This window comes from Capsicum annuum, chromosome 11 (assembly GCF_002878395.1).
Source record: "Capsicum annuum cultivar UCD-10X-F1 chromosome 11, UCD10Xv1.1, whole genome shotgun sequence".
Lineage (NCBI taxonomy): Eukaryota > Viridiplantae > Streptophyta > Magnoliopsida > Solanales > Solanaceae > Capsicum > Capsicum annuum.
The window spans coordinates 164,930,135-164,951,465 of record NC_061121.1 but is presented as its reverse complement, the minus strand read 5'-3'; positions in this window follow the sequence as shown (position 1 = coordinate 164,951,465).

The following is a 21,331-nucleotide window of genomic DNA, read 5'->3' as shown; positions in this document are numbered from 1 at the left end:
ACCATTAATTCTGCAAATTTATTCAAGATTCCAAGTTCCTAGTTCAAGAACTTCAAGAACCTCCAAAGTTCACCATTAATTCTGCAAATTTATTCAAGATTCCAAGTTCCTAGTTCAAGAACTCCAAGAACCATCATTCAAAGGCATGATTAATATCTCAAAAATGAGTATCGATCTAAAGTTCATCATTCAAGGTATGTGGGATTTTTTTAACAAGAACTCTCTTTCGTTCTTGTGCCCAAAAGTAATTTTCTTTACAAAGGCATGATTTTTATTTGCTTTTTACGAATTTGAAGCATGAACCCATATCTTATGATGATTATTATGAAATTTTGATATTTATGATTTTGAAAGATGAATTTACACGTGTGGAAATATAAAGCATGAATCTTGAATGATATTTATCATGATTTTGATATTTGGGTCGTGAATCCCCATTGGAAATTGTGTTTTTTTTAAAGAAAGTGTGTGTTATAAGCACGTTGATGTTGAATATTTGAGATATTTTGAATGATTTGACCTTTTGGTCTTAATGGAGTTGTTTTGAACTCGAGTGTAAAATAAATTCACAACGTGGTTGATTTTGATACATGGGAAGCATGATGGCTCCCGATGTATATTTATATATTACTGAAATTGTTTTGTTGTGGATTGTCTTTGAAATGATCTGAGCTAAGTCTGGAAGAAATCTTTAGCACCTAGTGGGAGGTATAAAGCGACCTTACTTCCCTAGAACTACGTGTCCCCATAGGAGTGAGCCTGAGGCTGATTTATATAGTGAACACTAGTTTGTGTGGATTTGATATTGATAGTCCTACTCCGATGGCAAGGATAGGACGGCTCTCCCCAACGTGGGTTGTACGTTGGACTCTATGTAGCTCACATGGTTTATGTCGGTTATAGGATCTCCCAGTGTGTGTGTGTTTCCTTGTGTCTATGGTGAATGGTGAAGTGATTTGAAAGTAGAATTGTGAAAGTTATTCTTTCGAAAGATTTAAATGATATTTACATTATGAGAATTGATATTCTTGATGAACTGAAAGTGATTGACAAATTATATGATAACTCTCAGGTGTTTTTTTGTACTTATTTCATCCTCTCATGATTATGATGTTTTTCTTTGGTCTATGTGAGTCTTTCATACATCCTGCATATTTCTTATAAATATTTATGATGATGATGTTTATACAACTGCATACACCCCCATATACTCGGTTCCTTTCCATGGTGCTGACCCATATCTTCGGATGTGGGCTGCATTTTCTCGGAATATAGGTTCAGGTGCTCAGTTCCAGGTTTGACAGTGATTCTTCGGGCACACTGTTCTACATCCTCTGTTGTGGTGAGTCCTCATGTTCCGAGGACGTGATGTCTGATGTTGGTTTCACGGAATTGTTTACATGTGATAATTGAGTATGAGTCAGTTGGGGCATGTCTCAATGGCTCGCTGGTTTTATTTATTTTCTTAGAGGCTTGTCAGACTAGTATAGATGTTGGGAGTTGACTAATAAGTCGTATTTTGTTATCTTTCTAAAATTCTTTTATTCTTGGATGATGATTACTCTGTTGATATTTGAGGGTTATTTATGGAAACCTCGTTGATTTGTGTTGAACTGAATGAAAATGGCTCAAAGGGTTAGCTTGGGGCTACTCGTAGCCTCAAGCACCGTGTGACGCTCCGGGACCCGTTCTTTGGGGCGTTATACTTTCCATACGTGTACTCACCATAGTTAATACTTAAGGAAGGTCCTCTTAGATCCTTTCGAACTCTTTTTGCAAATATCATTGAAAGACCATCTATAAATTTGGACTTCCAGTGAGAGCTATTACTCTTCGGTAATTCCATGACTCTTGACATGAATACGTCCTTATACCATCTAAAAGATATGAGGGTCTTACATCTCAGATTTTGGAGCATAGTCCTGATAGTCTCACTATTATCGGACTATCTTCTACAAAAATGTTATATAATATTAAGAACCAAGATGTAAACCATATTTAGAATAGGTTGACCCCCTTCCGTCTTAATTGCATGCAAAATTTTTGTGCATTGGTCTAAAGTGAGATAATTATCTCACTAGCCTTTCAGCTGACTAGCGAAGCCTACAGTAATTATTTCTGTAATGGTCTTATCATTATTATCCTTATGGGCTTTGCAAATTGTACTGTACATCAACATTCGATGTACTACATTAGAGATTTGTCTATCAGTGAAACCATTTATGTTCCATTCATAGATTTTATTTCCCCTAAAACTATTAAGAATGAGCAATTCTTGCTCTTCTAATAGAACATCCTGGGGAGTTGGTCTAGGATAATAAAACATCCTTTGGATTGGTTTCCTCATAAATTTTTTTGAGATTTTATTAACCTCATTAGATAATGATTTGTCCTCTATTTTTTTCTCGCCGTGGATAGGATTAATCTTTAATCCACTGAATTTTTGTGTATCATCTAAGTCGCTGCTTGCTTTGAAATCCCTAATACGAGGGGGAAGATGAATACTATCAGTAGCAATAGTAACTTGATCTTTTTGGTCTTTTTGTTTAGTATTACTAAGCTCTATTTTCTTCAATTCAGATAGAATTTTATCAACTCTATCATGTAGAGAAACAATTTGTTCTCTTAATATGATCATATAAATATTAGAATAATTATGTTTTTTAACATCATATTGACATGTTGAGAAGTAATAAGAGCAATATAATTCTCAAGGAATTAAGCAAAAGCAGTAAAATATACTACTTTGTAATCCTTTTCAATTTGAAAAGATTGTTGTGCGGGGGAGGGGGGGGGGGAGGGAGTCTGATGTCGTGATTTCACCAGTACTTAATTTAAAGTCTTTTGTAAGCATGAAAATATAATCATCCATATATTTGTCCATAAACCAAGGAACAAAATTAATCATTATATTATGAACAAAAAGATCTTTATAAAATTCTTCCTGAAAAATAATTTTTTCTTCTTTATTAAAGCTTTGAAAAAACCATTTTCGAAATAGTCCCCATCTAGGCTTAAAGAACTCATCAGAGATCTTTTTTCTTTCCGGTGATCCCGGGCTAAAATCAATTTTGTTTTGATTTATTTTAACCTGTGGAAAAATTCATTCCGAATTCAGTAGGATCCATATCAGGAACAATATTAGCAATATTATCTCTATCAATTCTAATGTTATTCATTCTAGAACTTTCTATAATTTGAGAAGTAGAAGATCTAGATGGAGAATTGACAATATAATCAATAGGAGAAATATATGAAGATGTTGATCTGGTTAATCTTGATGCAGATGAAACACACAAATTATCGGCCTATTTACTAGAGATAAAAAATCAAAAAATCTGATTTTAATAGTACCATCAGCAGTCTATTCCACCTCTGTAATTTTGCTATTCGGTTTATTCCGAGGTGGAGCTGCATTCTCAAGAATCCATTCTTTGGGAAATCAATTTCATCCCATTTAATTGGTCATCTAGTGATAACTTTAGACCTACCAAAGTTGGTTTCTATCAGAATGGTTTCATTCTTGAAATCCATAATTTTACTCATAGGATTTAAAGTATAAAGAGGTTTATAGTAAATTCTATAACAGATACATATAACCTCAGTACCTGGCATATAATTATAATATGAAATTTAATGCTTAATATTAAAGCATCATCACTCAGAGATATCTGAAAATTAGGATATGCATTAAAATAAATAGGGCCATAGGCCAAGCTTGTTTGGACAGTCCCTATGAGAGACTTTTTCCAGTCTTGATTTCTACCATTTCGTAGAGCTTCTATAAACCTCTTAGGTAGAACTTTCAAGGTGAGTGGTTTAAAAGCAACTTGAATTAAACCAATATGCATGAATCTATAATATTATCTGTATGGAGCTAAATCATTTTCAGATAATAACCTGAAAGTAGCATGGTCATTATCAACAGTAAGACTCTCTTCAGTTGTTTTAATAATTTGTTTGAGACCCAAATTTTCAAAAGTACCCATTTGGTATATCATTTTGGGTTGAACTTTTGGGATCGTCTACTTATTAAGTAGATCCAATTTTTATGGAATATAATATTCTTCTTTTCTACTGATTTTTGTTTCCTCATGATATTCATGATGAAGAATGTGTTGAACATATAATATCTATTGCTAAAAGTATGCTATGGCTCAGATACCAAGTAAGAATCAAATCATCCAATGATATTAAGGTCGCAATATATAGACCATAGCGATAATGAGGAAGAACATTTATCTACATATGAAGACCTTTGAGTCCTTCATAATAAAGATTATATGTCTTCAAAAGACGAATGTCTTCCATGCCAACAAAGACAACCTTATAGTAACAAGGAAGAAAAAGATATTTTTTTTTATAACATCTACTCTCAATTTCAAGATTTGGAAATCAATATTTTAAAGGAAGATAGATTAGCAGCTCTTTTAGAAATGCTAAAAAATTTGAACCACGAGGAAGATCAACCCTCTACTAGTCTTCTAAAGAACAGGAGAAAATTCCCTCCCAAAAGGGTCCATATACTATGACAGAAGTCCTCAGACTTCTCAGAGAAAGGCAAAAAGTGGTTGAGATCCCGACAATAACCCAAGATCTACTGGTTGAGATTAATAATCTCAAGAAAAAAATATGTTTCCTTAAAGATCACAATATGGATTTGGACAAAAAGGTTTCTATGTTAGAAAACCCAAGTGTTAGACCTACAGAGGTTAGTCATAACCCTACCTTACTTGAAGAAGGATTTCTTCAAAACTTTACAAGCTGTTACCCAACAATATTTATATCCTAAGGTAACTCTTTTAATTGATTACAATTATAAAAAAGAATTTACAGCTCTCATTGATAGTGGGGTAGGTTGTAATTGCATTTAAGAAGGACTATTACCTTCAAGATATTTTGTAAAAATCACTCGTCTTAAGAAATGCCAGTGGTCATAAGATGGGGGTAGAATATAAAATCCCCAAAGAATATATTTGATAAGATAGGATTTGCATGCCAGAAACTTTTGTACTGGTAAAAAATATCAGCGATGAAATCATTCTAGGAAAATCATGGTTTGCCCATCTGTACCCTATTACCAGGTGGGATGAAAATGGACTAATTAACACCTTTAATAATAAGGAAATTAAGTTTGAATGGCATGAGCCACATTATACCAGATATATAAATTTGATTCAGAAAAAAATACTTTCCAAAAATAGGAAATTGGATTTTTTAAAAAATGAAATTTTCAGTTTGACAATAGAACAAACTTTACAAAATCCGAAATTGACAGAAAAAATAGATTTTCTGAAAAATCAGTTTTCTCTAGAAATATATGGAGATCATCCAAATGCTTTTTGAAAATGGAAAAGAATGTGGTTAGTCTTCCATATAAGGACAACTTTCAAGAGGATAATATCCTACTAAGTCAAGACCTTGCCAAATGAATTCAAAATTTTTAGAATTGTGTAAAAAAGAAATTGATTCTCTGTTGCATAAAGGTCTAATACGACCTTCTAAATCTCCTTGGTCATGCACTGTATTTTATTTTAATAAGCATACTGAATAGGAATGAGGGGTACCAAAATTGGTTATTAATTATTAACCTCTCAAAAAAGTCCTTAGATGGATCAGGTATCTAATTCCTAATAAAAAGGACTTATTAGATAGATTATATGATGCTGTAATATTTTCTAAATTTGAATTAAAATTAGGTTATTGGAAAATCAAAATAATGGCGGTAGATAAATCTAAGACTGCTTTTAATGTTCCGACAGGACAATTTGAATGGAATGTCATGCTGTTTGGATTAAAGAATTCTCCTTCGAAATTCCAGAACATCATGAATGATATATTCATACCTTATTGCAACTTCATAATTGTCTACATTGATGGCATCTTGGTGTTCTCAAAAAATATAAAGACACACTTTAAATATCTGGATCTTTTCAAAAATACCATCATACAAAATGGTTTGATTATATCTAAGCCAAAGATATTTCTCTTTTAGAGAAAATTCAATTTTTTAGGTCATAATATTGACCAAGGGAAAATTGTCCCTATCAACAAAAGCATAGAATTTTCTTCTAAATTCCCAAATATTATAACAGACAAAACTCAATTATAGAGATTCCTGGATAGTCTAAATTATATATCTCCTTTTATAAGGGATCTTGCTAAAGATACAAATATTTTATATGATAGATTAAAAAAGAGTCCAAATACATAGACAGAGAGTCATACTCTCGCAGTGAAAAATATCAAAGCAAAGGTTAATAACCTACCATGACTAACGCTGGCAAATCCCAATTGGAAAAAAAATTGAAACTGATGCTTCTGATATTGGCTACGGTGGTAATTTAAAAAAATATTCCCCACAATATAAACAAGCCTATATTATTTAATTTTATTCTGAAAAATGGAATTCTAGCCAAAAGAATTATGCAACTGTTGCTAAGGAAATCCTTGTAATAGTTAAATGTGTTTTAAAATTTCAAGGTGATTTATATAACCAAAAAGTTTTTAATAAAAACTGATTGCAAGTCTGCTAAGTTTATCTTTAATAAAGATTGTAAACATGATGTGTCCAAACAAATGTTTGCAAGATGGCAAGCTTTATTAGCTCCATTTGTTTTCGAAATTCAATAAGGGATTAGGTCTTCCCGACTTTCTCACTAGGGAATATCTAACCACTTCCATGTTATACAGGATTTCATCTCAGGGATCAACCTCCTCTAATAGAGGCAGGGAAGAGGCAAATCAAATAGAGCGAGAGTAAATATCCTTGCCCAGACAGGAATCCAGAGGCTAATAGCCGTGAATATTGTAATTTTATCTGATCCTAATATGGATCAACAAATGTACAAAGACTTCTTGGAATTTATAAAATCCAAGAAAGAGGAAAATGTTGTCCCCTCATACTGCAGCGCTCTTACTGATAATGATAATGAGAGTATTGAGCTCTACGAGCAAAATGAAGCAGATGGAGTTATACTCATCTTAGAAAACAGTGATCTTGCGTGGAGAAATTATCCACGACAACTTATGCAAAGGTATCTAGATAATACATCCTATGCCACTATGACATACAAATATTATATGCATTTTGACACAATAGTATCTCAAACAGGGTCAGCTGAAATCCAACATTTTTACATGGCCGCCTATATCAAGAAAGACTATAATTTTTCTAAAATCATCATAAAAAAGATTTTTACTCAGGAGAGTGGGCATTAAGCACTCTTAAAGAAAAGGATTACATACATCCAGAGCAAAAAGTTCCAGTTAAATTCAATTCCTGGGATTATGTTGAAAGCTTCAATAAAGATTTGTTATACGAAAATCCTAATAGGAAGCATTCGCGGTTTATAAAGATTCGTGGAAATATCTACAAACAAAGCATCCCAAATTGATTTGCATAGTGGTGGATCTATTATGGTCCTTTGACAAAAATATTGCCAGAACCCTTCAAAAGCATACATGCTGATTGGATAGAAGTATCTCCAATGCTTCTTAAATTATGAAGAGATGATGTCTACTTTAAAATTATATCAACAATGTATTTCTTTATTGAATTTTCTATCCCATGGATTATGAAATGGTCAGTGGAGGTAAAACCTAATGTTGACGATTTCCAGTGTTTGAAGAAGATTTTTTATACAAAATTCTGGAACAAACTTAATCAGAAAATAGCTGATGGACATATCCATGGCGAACAAATTATTGATTCCATAAAAATTGCCATCACCCAATACAGAAAATATGGGATATGGCTCTATTATATGAACAGGATAGACTCAGCCCTTTCAAGACCATTGCCAGGAAGCTTCAAATAAAGAAACGCATAGTATCAAGGTCCAAAATGATAGCCTCATATATGAAGGAAGTCAAAAAAGACCTAATGAGAAATCTAGATAGGAAAAATGCATCGGATATATCCATGAAATCTGTAGGTCATACCACAGATAATAAAGAAGACTGTCTAGCTGGGGAATCTCAGAACATCCAGAGTAAAGAAGAACTCGACCTGGATGAATACCTGAAAAAATTTACCGATACATTAGAAGAATCTTCCAGCTCCACAAAAAATAAAGGGAAAGGGAAGATATGATATAGTTAAAGACCCCACAAATTCTATTATTGGGGACAATACCAGGTGGAAGACAACTTTTATAAAGCATAAACAGTAAAGGCCACTTTCTTTTATAAAGTAAAGGCCATTTGTGTAATAGTAAAGGTCATTTTCATTTTTGTCTTTTGCCTTGAGTATCCGTTATATAAGGATCTTATTCTTTTCAATTGGAGGATAGGTTTTAGATAACCACCTCTCTGTTAATCTCACAAGCTCTTTTCTTGTAATATATTCATCTTAGAATAAAAGCCTTTAGTTCTGATCACACCCATCCATGTTAAGGTATTTTAAATTTCTGCTATTAATTTTAGTTTCTTTTCTTAATACTATCCTAATCATATGCTAAATTCCTCGTGTTGAACTATAGCATACTAAGCTATTAGTATATTAACGTATGAGTTATTCAAATAAGAATCAAATCATCCAATGATATTAAGGTTGCAATACATAGACTTGCAGTAATAGTTTTGATTTAGGCTTCATGCCGGAGGTCCATTTGAAAGTCCTGTTATCCAGGAAGGCATTAAAGGCTGTGTTTTGGACCTGTTTTGAATCAAAGTTATGACTGTGAGTTTATGCTTTGCTTGTAAATGTTCTTGAAATATCATTGAAGCGATCCGGTCCTTACTTGAGTCCAGACCATAGCGATAATGAGGAAGAACATTAAAATATATTAAAATACTTTAATCTTGTTGTTTTAATTATGCTATATGAAAATTTAGAAATAGAGTATTTAAAAAAAAGAGACATTATTTTTCAAAACGAACTAAAAATAAAAAATAAAACAAACAACTGGAATTCGTGTATCTCTTTCATATTTTTTTAAAAAGTAAGATATTCGTGTGCTAGTGTATGTATATATATGGGAAGATATTTTTTGTGTAATTTTGTAACATTATGAAAATTTGATGAAATACATGAAATATGTGCTTCTGTGAGATTTGACTATTTCACCCTTCATCGTAGTTGTATTATGGTATTTGTAGGGTGTGTAGGTGATTAGCACAGTTCCTGAATGTATTTTGTACCATTTATACAATATTATAGTCTTTGATGGCTTCGAGAGCCTTATTTTGGATTTATGTGGATATCTTTTGATTCGTGTGAGGGATGGATGAACGAACTATGCCAAAAGCTCTAAAATATCAATTTTAGGCTAGGTAGACTTTTGGTTCGGGTCTCGATGTACCCAAGCTCATTTTGACCTTTTGGTCGGAAAGTTAAAAAATTAAAAATATGGGTAAGGAATCCGCACATTTGGTCTAAACAATCTCGGATGGAAAATCTGTCTTTGCCAATACATCGAAAATATTGATTTCATGTTGGTAACATATTTGGTGTAATTTTATGGATTTTAAATCTCATTTTGATCCTCGATTTGAAAAATTAAGATTTTGGATTTCAGGGGTCAACTTTGTGAAAATTATTTTTTTTTCAAAAATTTGATATGGCCATTGAGTCCGGAGCATTGAATTTAGTGTGGTTGCATAGTTTATTTGTATATATCGGACTCCGAGCAAATCCCTGGTGCCTCGTTGAAGTCCGGGTTGGACTTAAAAAACAGCATTTTTCAATAGCAGATGCAAAAAAATCGGCACTATCAAATCAGCTTTCTGAGCCCATTTTGCTCATTTTTTATCTTGTCTCTTGAGAGTTAAACCCCAACATAGTGTAAGAACTTAAAAGTGTAACACCCCGAGTTTGTACCCTGGACGCTACACGGTGCTCATAATCCCGAAAGACCATTAGCTAACCCATGACTGGTACCTGCTGCCATAACTAAATAGTAAAATTACAAATATGCAGAAATTAGGTGGAAAACATGCCATAAGGTTCAATACTGTAATGAAACTGAATACGGTATAACAATATCAAAACTGAAACATTTGTCTGAAAAATACTCTAGTCTGAAAAGCCTCTACTGTCTGAAATTTGGATTTGATGGGAGAAGTCCCCAACTAACTTCAAACTACTGAAATAAGCTGAACTACTAAAATAATCATCATGTCCTCAAACTAAGAGGACTCACTACTAACTCTGTCAGCTAAATATCTGAAATGCTAAGTATGATTGGGAGCCCGCGCATCTGAACCTATGATATAAAATATCATAGCGCAAAAGAATGGTATGCGTTAGTACTTTAAATGTACTGGTATGCAAAGTGAGGTACGCTGAAATGCATGGATTCATAAGCATGAGCAATATTGACTGAATAACATGAATATAACTGAATAAGAGTAAATGCGTGAATACGTAAACTGTAACTGAGATCGTGATAACACTGGATACAGAGTTCTAAGTTATTGATTTACTGATATCTGAGTTACTGATATTGTGTAGCTAAAAACTAAGTGACTGTCTCTGATAGTCTTAATGCTGTGGAACTATACTGAGTTTCGTACTGAACTAAGTGACTGCATCTGATAGTCCTAAATTTGTAGAACTGAACTGAGTTCTATTGTGAGACTGAAACTGAAATTGAGACTATAGGAGGTAATCATCTAACCGACATGCCCCTCTCTGAATTGATTGGGGTATAATTTGTAATCCTATCTGGAACGATGTCAGTATCATTCCAGGGTAAAAATAAGCGGAGTCACCCTCATCTGGCAGGTGCTCTAAATAAGAACGGTGGTACCCTCAACTGCCAGGTACATCACCTCATCAACCCTCAACTGTCAGGTTGATGTCTTAACCTACGCTGACTATATAGTTCTGGAACACAAGGACTGCTTCTAAGGATCACACCCTCTACTGACAGGTGAGTCCCCATCCGTAGGTTCACTCGGTGCTGAATCCTACTCCCAATTGAATAGACACTGGACTAGATTCTAGACTATTTTAGGTTGGACTGAACTATTTCTGATCGTACTATATAACTGAATTAAATTGAGTTCACTGGGTTCTGTGGACTGACGGAATACTACTGAATTCTATTAACTGACTAAATTCTACCGATCGTGATATGACTGATACTATCCTGTGACTGACCATGGCTCTAGGTAAAAAGCTAAATTATTGGGTATTGAGTACCCCCAGGACTCGATATCATAAATTATACGACATGGCATAATCTTGAAATATGATAAATAACTACTTGATCATCATTCATTCATAGGGACATTCTATCAAACACTTGCATGACTTGAACTTGAATACATACTAACATGATATAATTTCATTATTTAATTATCATGAACAATTCATCAAACACTTGAAGGACATAATCTATGCACATGACACTAAAACAACATGTACACATCATAGTTCAGTTCTATATTTACAACTTCAAAGGTTCTAACATGGTTTCGCATAATAATGCACACATATAAATCAATTCCACATGGATCTTGTAGTAAATCATGAACTAGAAACCCCATTAACATGATAATCATGAATACATTCAAATTCAACCATAAACTTCATCAAGCTCATAAACTTGTAGTTAAAAAGGGGTTCTTGAACTCCACAGGTTGAAGGGAACCCTTGGATGAACACATGACATACCTTGGTTGCTAAATTCCTGAAGAACAATGGTGAAAATCTTGAGCCTTGGCCTTGAAATTAGATCACCTAGGGTTCTTGTTCTTGAGAAATTTTAGAGAAAGTAAGTATATTTTGCTCAATGAAGGACGAATCTCATGTTTTAGGGCTAATAGGGGTGGGGAAAAGACCTTAATACCCCTGAGGACACAACTTTTTAATTAATAAAAATTGGACTGTCGACGCACAGGATGACGTACCGCATCATTGGCATCGATGCGATAGCCAATGCACTACATCAAGTTTGAATTGGTTCACTGGAAATTTCCACTGGGAGCCAAGGAAAAATATTGATCGACGCGATGACCACCACCCCGAGATCGCATCAATGCACTATTTTGGATTCTCAAACGTAGTTCAAACGAGGTCTGAAAAATACAAAACTCATCCGGGAACACCTACTGACATTCCTGATCATGAATTAACTTAAATATTGACATTTTAAGGTCATAAGAGTCGTGAAATAGAGTTGCCAACTTACGAAGGCCAAAATAATACTATCTGAATACTTAGCTAGAATTTTCTAAGTCTGGGACCCCTTAACAAGCTTAAAAGACTGAGTTGAGCTTAGGATTTTGCAGGGTATTATAATATCTCCTCCTTGGGAACATTTATACTCGAATAAGACTGATTAAACTGAGAGTACTGATAGACTGGATTTAGACACTGACCATGCACAACTGAAGCATGATTTCATGACTAAAATTTCTAATATACTGAATTATCATACTGAAATGCATATCTGATGCATGAGTACATAGCTAAACATGTTTCATAAATGCATCACTGCGATTACTGATAAGCCGGGCTTATATACTGGACATGCATGTATAATGTATGAGTACATGACTGAACTGATTTGTGAATACATGACTGAGTATGCAATGTTAATTGATACCAAGTTGGTAGCTATATCTGAACATGAGACTGAGTAAATTCAAAGAAAATCTATTACCTTGGGATGAGTCTAAGTTTGCAAAAAAAAAAGGTGAGGATACTTGGTCTGCATGTCTGTTTCTACTTCCCACGTAGCTCCTACAACGGACTGATTCCACCAGAGTACTTTGACTAGAGGGACTTCTTTGTTCCTCAGTCTACGAATCTGATAATCAAGGATTTTAACTGGAATCTCTTTATAAGAGAGGTTGTTCTGAATATCTATGCCCTCTATAGGGACTACAACTGCTGGGTAACCTATGCATTTCTTAAGCAAGGAGACATGGAACACTGGATGCACTGAAGCTAAGTCTGAAGGTAACTCAAGCTTGTAAGCTACCTTTCCTAAATGGCTGAGAATTCAGTAAGGACCGACATATCAGAGACTGAGTTTCCCCTTCTTGCCAAACCTCTTCACTCCTTTCATAGAAGAGATTTTAAAATACATAAAATCACCAATCTTGAACTCAAGATCTTTGCGTACATCCGCATACAATTTTTGTCGGCTCTGAGCTGTCTTAAACTTTTCCCTAATCAGCTAAACTTTCTCTAAGGTATCAAATACCAAGTCAGGCCCTACCACTGTGGCCTCACCAACTTCAAACCAACCAATGGGATATCTACAACTCCTCCCATAAAGCACCTCAAATGGAGCTATCTGAATATTGAAATGATAGCTGTTGTTATGTGCTAATTCAATCAACGGCAAGTGGTCATCCCAGCTACCTTTAAAGTCTATCGCACATGTCCGCGTCATATCTTCTAAAGTCTGAATGGTCCTTTATGCTTGACCATATGTCTGAGGATGAAAGGCTGTACTGAGGTGAACTCGGGTACCAAGACCCTTTTGGAATGCCTTCCAAAAATGAGAGGTGAACTAGGTACCTCTATCTGAGATAATGGACAACGAAACACCATGCAATCTGAACAACTTCCTGATATAGAGTTTGGCATAATCCTTGGCTGAATAAAAGGTATGGACTGGTAGGAAATAAGCTGATTTGGTCATTCTGTCTATAATGACCCAAACTGAATCATGCTGGTGATGAGTACGAGGAACACCCATCACAAAGTCCATGTTCACTTCTTCCCATTTCCAGGTGGGAATACTGAACTCCTGCATAGACCCACTTGGCTTCTGATGCTCGATCTTAATCTGCTGACATGATGATTACTTAGCCACAAACTCTGCAATGTCTCTCTTCATCCCACTCCACCAATAGATCTCCCACAAATGACGATACATCTTAGTGGCCCCTGGACGAGTAGAGTAGCGTGTACTATGTGCCTCTGTAAGACTTCCCTGCCTCAAGTCATCTACACCTGGCACACATAGCCGACCTTGGCAGCACAACATACCATCTCTTCCTTGGGAGAAAACCTCTACCTTATGATCTCTGACTAATTTCTTTACTTAGCTAGACTGGGATCCCTATCCTACTTTTCATTCACCTCATAAACTAGGATGATTCTGAACTACTCTGCATCCATACACTACCTTCTGACGAATCGAATAAGCGAACAGTTAGTCAGGAAAGCTGATGAACTTTATGAGCTAAATTCTTCTTACCATTCTCTACATGAGCAACACTACCCATAGACATCCGACTGAGAGCATCAACCATTACATTGGCTTCACTCGAATGATACATGATGCTTATGTCATAGTCTTTCAACAACTCCAACCATCTTCTCTGACGGAGGTTTAAATCTTTCTGAGAGAACACATACTGCAGGATCTTATGGTCTGTGAACACATTAACGTGCACACCATACAAATAGTTTCTCTAAATCTTTAAGGCGAATACTACTGCTGCTAACTCAAGATCATGTGTAGGATAGTTCTTTTCATGGGGCTTAAGTTGTTGAGAGGCGTAGGCTATGACCTTACCTCTATACATCAAAACACACCCTAAACCAACTCTGGAGGCATCACAGTATACCATAAACCCATTTAAACCATCTGGTAGGGTCAAAACTAGAGCTGTAGTGAGTCGAGTCTTCAACTCTTAAAAACTCTTTTCAAAAAAATCTGACCACTAGAATTTGACTTTCTTCTGAGTCAATATGGACATAGGGGAAGCAATAGATGAAAATCCCTCAACAAACTGTCAGTAATAGCCAGTCAAGCCTAAGAAACTCCTGATATCCGATGGAGAGATGGGTCTAGGCCAGTTTCTCACTGTTTCGGTCTTTTGGGGATCAATTCTAATGATATCACCAGAAATGATATGGCTAAAGAAGGATACTAACCTTAGCCAAAATTTGTATTTACTAAATTTGACGAATAACTTATGGTTTCTGAGAGTTTGTAATACTGTAACACCCCAAATCTGGTACCCAAAATGCTACACAATGCTCATGACCCCGAAGGACCACAAGCTAACCCATGACTGATATCTATACTAAGCACTGCATAACATACTATATAAATATGGAATAAAAGACTGAAAGGTCATAAGGTTCAAATATTTGAAAACACATAACATCTGAATAATACGGTATCACCATACCAAAACTTATATAATTGTCTGAACATTCTAGTCTAAAAGCCTCTAAACTGTCTAAAAACTATGGAGTTGATGGGATATATCCCCAACTAACTCTGGACTACTGAAATAATAAAGTAATAAAATAATCATGCTATCCTCGAATAATGAGGACTTATTGCTAGTCTGGTTGCTGAACGTCTGATCTACTAAGGATGCTCTGGAGCTTGTGATTCTGAACCTATGGTATAAAACACCATAGCGCAAATATGTCAGTACGATTGAATGTACTTGTATGCAAGTGAGGTAGGCTGAATGTAAGGGGTTTATATGGATAAACATACTAACTGACTGAATAACATGAATGTGAGAATACATGTATGAATACGTGAATTATGACTGAGATCATGACATTAATAAATATGAATACTGATAACATAAGTTCGTATAATTGATATACTATTATCTGAATGACTATTTCTGACAGTTCTATTTCTGATGGAACTAGCTGAGTTCCATATTGAACTGGGTGACTGCAGCTGACAGCCCTGAATTTTGTAGAACTATCTGAGTTCTATTACTGAGACTAAGACTGAGACTGTAATTGTGGGAAGTATTCATCTAACTGATATGCCCCAAGTAAGATAATATAATTGAGTTGGGGTCTAATCTGTAACCCCAATTAGAAGGGTGTCAATACCGTGCTATTGGTAAGGACGAGCTACGAGTAATCCCTCATCTAACAGGTACTCTAAGGAGAATGGTGGGACCCTCATAATCCACCTCATCTACCCTTAACTAGCAGGTTTGATGTCTCAACCTATGCTAGCAACGTAGTTCTGGAGCGTAAGGATTGCTTCTAAGAATCACACCCTTTAATAACAGGTGAGTTCCCATCCTTGGGCTCACTCGATGCTGAATCCTACTCCCATCCGATTAGATACTAAATTAATTATACTTAACTGACTAGACTGAGTTCACTGAGCTCTGTTGACTGACGAAATATTACTGAGATCTGATAACTAACTGAGATGACTGAGTTTCCTGAGTCACATAACTGATTGAGTTCTATGAATCATGGCTTGACTGAGAGTATCTGGAAAACATGGCACTGGCTCTAGGCACATAGCTACATTGTCTGGTACAAGTACCCCTAGGACTCGATAGTATGAAACTGACAAGACATAATACTTCTTGACACATGACCATAGACAACAATTCATAATAAAATCATTGGGGATTTTCATAAAGTATTCGCATGCTATAAGCTTACACATGAATAGGAATGCATGTAAACATATCATAATTTCATAAGCCTAATCTCATGAGCATTACGTTAATCCATTACAAAGCATAACAATAACGTGTGAGTCATATTGAACATAAGGGAGAAACATGGATTCATCAATTTTGGTAACAAATAAGTCATAAGGCAAAATTCCTATTTTCTTAGGCATTTTATCAAACACCTTGCATGCATATCTTTAGGCTTAGGCATGAATATTGAAATAATACGTTATGGCAACATTTTACACTTCCAATATAAGAACTTTAACCACATGCTAATATATTTTCATGATAGTCATTAAAGACTTCAACTTGGAAATCAAACAACAACATAAGCATGGATATAATTCAATTCATACCATGGAATCTAAAGTTTATATCTCAAATAGGGTTTCTTAAGCTTCATGGGTTAAAAGAACCCATGAATCAACACTTGACATACCTGGGTGGATGATTTCTTAAAGATTGGTGAAGGAAAGCTTGACTTCTTGACTTGGAATTAAACACCCAGGGTTTCTTGTTCTTGCGAATTGATCTTTGAGACAAACCCTAATTTGGTATTGTGGATGAATAATGAAGTTATAAGCTCTGGTCTGGTATAATTAGGGGTCAAAATGGGTGGAAAAAGACCCAAATAACCTTTTAAAAATGGCTTAAAATTGCTGAACAAAAGTGGCAACAGTTTGGGCGATGGTCCATCTGGTTTGACAGTCCATCGCTGGCTCGATAGTCCGTCGGTCCTGACCATCGCACTTGGCCAGAACCTGAACTTTTTGTCTTGTTTGCAACGGTTTGGGAAACAGTCTGTCGCTAGCTCAATGGTTCTTCGGTCCTAGCCGTTGCACTTGACCAGAAGATGGGTCACTACCTCATCTGCGACGGCTTGGGAAATGGTCCATCGCTATCTCAACGGTCCGTCGGCCTGGCTGTCACTTCTGGGTCGTTCTAATAGTTCTCTATAAAACATCCATAACTTTTTACTCTGATACTGATTTTGGATGAAATTGGTATCGTTCGAAAGCTAGTTACATTTTCCACATGATAAAAAGTCAAAATTGGGGAATTCTATTTAATTTAAACATTAATCATTTAGGAAGTTATCACTAACTTTTCTGGACACTAGATTTGACTTAAAGAAAGTTTGGGGTATTACAAATACTATTATGAGATGGTCTACATGATCATTCTCACTACGGGAGTAGACAAGAACATCATCTATGAAGACTATGACAAACATGTCTAAGTACTGCTCAAACACACGGTTTATCAAGTCCATGAAGGCTGCAGGGGTATTGGTAAGACCAAAGGACATGACTAAGAATTTAAAGTGACTATAGCGAGTTCTAAAGGCTGTTTTTAGGATGTCACATTGTCTGACTCTGAGTTAATCATAGCCCGATTTGAGGTCTATCTTGGAGAAGTAATTGGCACCCTAAAGTTGGTTAAACAATTCATCGATTCTGGGTAGTGGATACTTGTTCTTGACCATGACTTTATTTAGCTGACGGTAATCAATACATATTGTAAGAGAATCGTATTTCTTATGCATGAATAAAACTGGTGCACCCCACGGGGACACACTGGGTCTGATAAATTCCTTATCTAGGAGATTTTTTAACTGTTCTTTTAATTCTATGAGTTCTGTTGGAGCATTCTATATAGTGAAATAGATATGGGCTTAGTATCTAGAAAAAAGTCTATTCCGAAGTCGATTTCCCTTTTGAGAGGATATCCAGGAAGATCTTTGGGAAACACATCTTGGAATTCACATACTACTGACACTGATTCAAGAGTAGGGGTTTCTGAACTAGAGTCCTGGACTCAAACGAGATGGTAGACACATCCCTTAGATATAATTTTTCTCACTCGAAGGTAAGAAACAAGATGACCCCTAAGTGCTAAAGTACAACCCCTCCATTCTAGGACAGACTCATTCGAAAACTGAAACTTGACAATTCTATTTCTGCAGTTTACTGAGGCATAGAAGGAATGAAGCCAATCTATGCCGAGAATGACATCAAAATCAGTCATCTCTAATTCGACTAAGTCTGCTGAAGTGACTTTCTGAGATATCATAATTGAACAATTCCATATTACCCATTGGGATATGATAAATTTACGCACTGGGGTAGGGACTGAGAAAGGCTCTACTAGAATTTTGGGACTGACCCCGAAATCAACGGCTATATATGGAGTAACAAAGTACAACGAAGCTCCTGGATCTAGCAAAGCATAAACATGTAAAAGAAAAACTTGTAATGTACTAGTGACCACATCAGGAGAACTTTCCTGATCCTGTTAGGACTGAAGAGTATAACATCTAGTTGGGCGCTGCCCACTAGTGGCACTAGAAGCGACACCCTGCTAATTCGGGCGACCGAACTAGGCTGGGGGATGGTTATACTGACCCTGAGAACTTGAATAGGGACAATCTCTGACTCTGTGGCCTGGATTGCCACTCCTAAAACACACATCCTTACCTGCTCTACATATACCCTAGTGATTTCTGCCATATTTTTGATAAAGGGGATTGGTTCGGGCACTGCTGACACTACCCTGGGGTTTAGGGCCTGGTGCCCTATCTCTATTGCTATCTCTGAATTTTGGCACTGGAGAAATGGTTAAGGACAGAGACAGAATTGAGGATTTCAGGTGGAACTGATAATGATTCCTACCCTCTGACTTAGGCTGAGCAAAGTTGAAACTACCTATTCTCGTTCTCTTGTTCTCCCTCTTTTTTATTCTTAGCCTCCTCTATCTACTGAGCATGGAACATGAGCCTGGATATATCTATATTCTTAATCAATATTGAAGTCCTACACTCCTTGAACACACTATTAGACACGCCAAACACAAATTTACTCATCTTAGATTTGCTCTCTGCTACCATATGAGGAGCATATCTAGCTAATTGAGTAAACTTAAGAGAATACTTTTGTACCGTCATATTTCCCTGTATCAGATTTATAAACCCTACAACCTTATATTCCCTTGACTCTAGTGGTAAGAACCTATCCAGAAAAGCAATTACAAACTCCTCCCATTCTATAGGCCCTGCATCTATGGCCCTTTTTGTAACTTTCTGCACCTGATCAAGAAACTCCCATAGGTCATCATCTGACTTAGACCTAGTAAAAGATGGAGGGTTCGTTCGGGTGAAATCCCAAATCTTATCAGCAACAGTGTTGGTTGTAACAACAACTGGATATTCATTCTGGGCTGCCATAAAATGAGCTAGGGTGGTGAAAGCTTCTCTGAATTCAGCGTGGGAGACGTGTTCATCCAGAGGATCTGGCTGGATGGGTTGGGGTTTTAGATGGTCTCCCATTCTCTTCCCTTAGTCTTTTTTAGAGGCATACTCTATAAACAGAAAGGAAATTTGGATTAGAAAGGGAGTTTAGCTAGAGCTCATGCTCACTCATACGACATGAATACTGAAAGAAGGGAAACTTTTCCTAAAACACCTCGCAGCCTCCTGTCCATAAGTGTGGCGCGCTACACACCCATTCATAAAATTTTACTAGGTGCGGCTTTTAGACTTTCTAGGACTCTATTGAAATTTAGGATCTGATACCAAGTTTGTAACGCCCCAAGTCTCTACCTCGGACGTTACACGGTGCTCATAATCTTGAAGGACCACAAGCTAACCCATGACTGGTACCTGCTGCAAAGTCTAAAAAGCCTCTACTGTCTGAAATATGGAGTTGATGGGACAAGTCCCTAAAAAACTCCAAACTACTAAAATAATCATCATTTCCTCAAACTAAGAGGACTCACCACTAACTCTGTCAGCTAATATCTGAACTGCGAAGTATGATCGGGAGACCGCGTCTGAACCTATGATATAAAATATCATAGTGCAAGAAAAAGGTATGCTTCAGTACTTTGAATTTACTGGTATGCAAAGTGAGGTAGGTTGAAATGCATTGGTTCATATGCATGAACAATACTGACTGAATGACATGAATATAACTGAATAAGAGTACATGCATGAATATGTAAACTGTAACTGATATCGTGATAACACTGGACACTGAGTTTTGAGTTACTAATTTACTGATATCTGAGTTACTGATACTGTGTAGCTGATAACTGAGTGACTGTATCTGACAGTCTTAATCCTGTGGAACTATACTGAGTTCCGTACTGAACTGAGTGACTGCATCTGACAGTCCTAAATTAGTAGAACTGAACTGAGTTCTATTCTGAGACTGTGAGAGGTAATCATCTAACCGATATGCCCCTCTCTGAACTGATTGGGGTCTAACCTGTAACCCCAACTGGAAGGGTGTCAGTACTATCCCAGGGTAAAAATAAGCTGAGTCACCCGCATTTGGCAAGTGCTCTGAACGAGAATGGTGGTACCCTTAACTAGCAGGTAGATCACCTCATCAACCCTCAACTGGCAGGTTGATTTCTAAACCTACGCTGTCTACGTAGTTCTAGAATAAAAGGACTGCTTCTAAGGATCACACCCTCTACTGGCAGGTGAGTCTCCATCCGTGGGTTCACTCGGTGCTGAATCCTACTCCCAACTGAATAGACACTGGACTGAATTCTAGACTGTCTAGGATGGACTAAACTATTTCTAATCGTACTGTATAACTAAACTGAACTTAGTTCACTAGGTTCCATGGACTGATGGAATACTACTAAATTCTGTTAACTGACTGAATTCTACTGATCATGACATGACTGATACTATCCTATGACTGACCATGGTTCTAGGTAAATAGCTAAATTGTCGTGTATTGAATATCCCCAGGACTCAATAGCATAAATTTTAAAACATGGCACAATCTTGAAACATGATAAATAACTACTTTATAATCATTCATTCATAAGGACATTCTATCAAACACTTGCATGACATGAACTTGAATACATGCTAACATGATATAATTTCATTATTTAATTCTCATGAACAATTCATCAAACACTTGAAGGACATAATCTATGC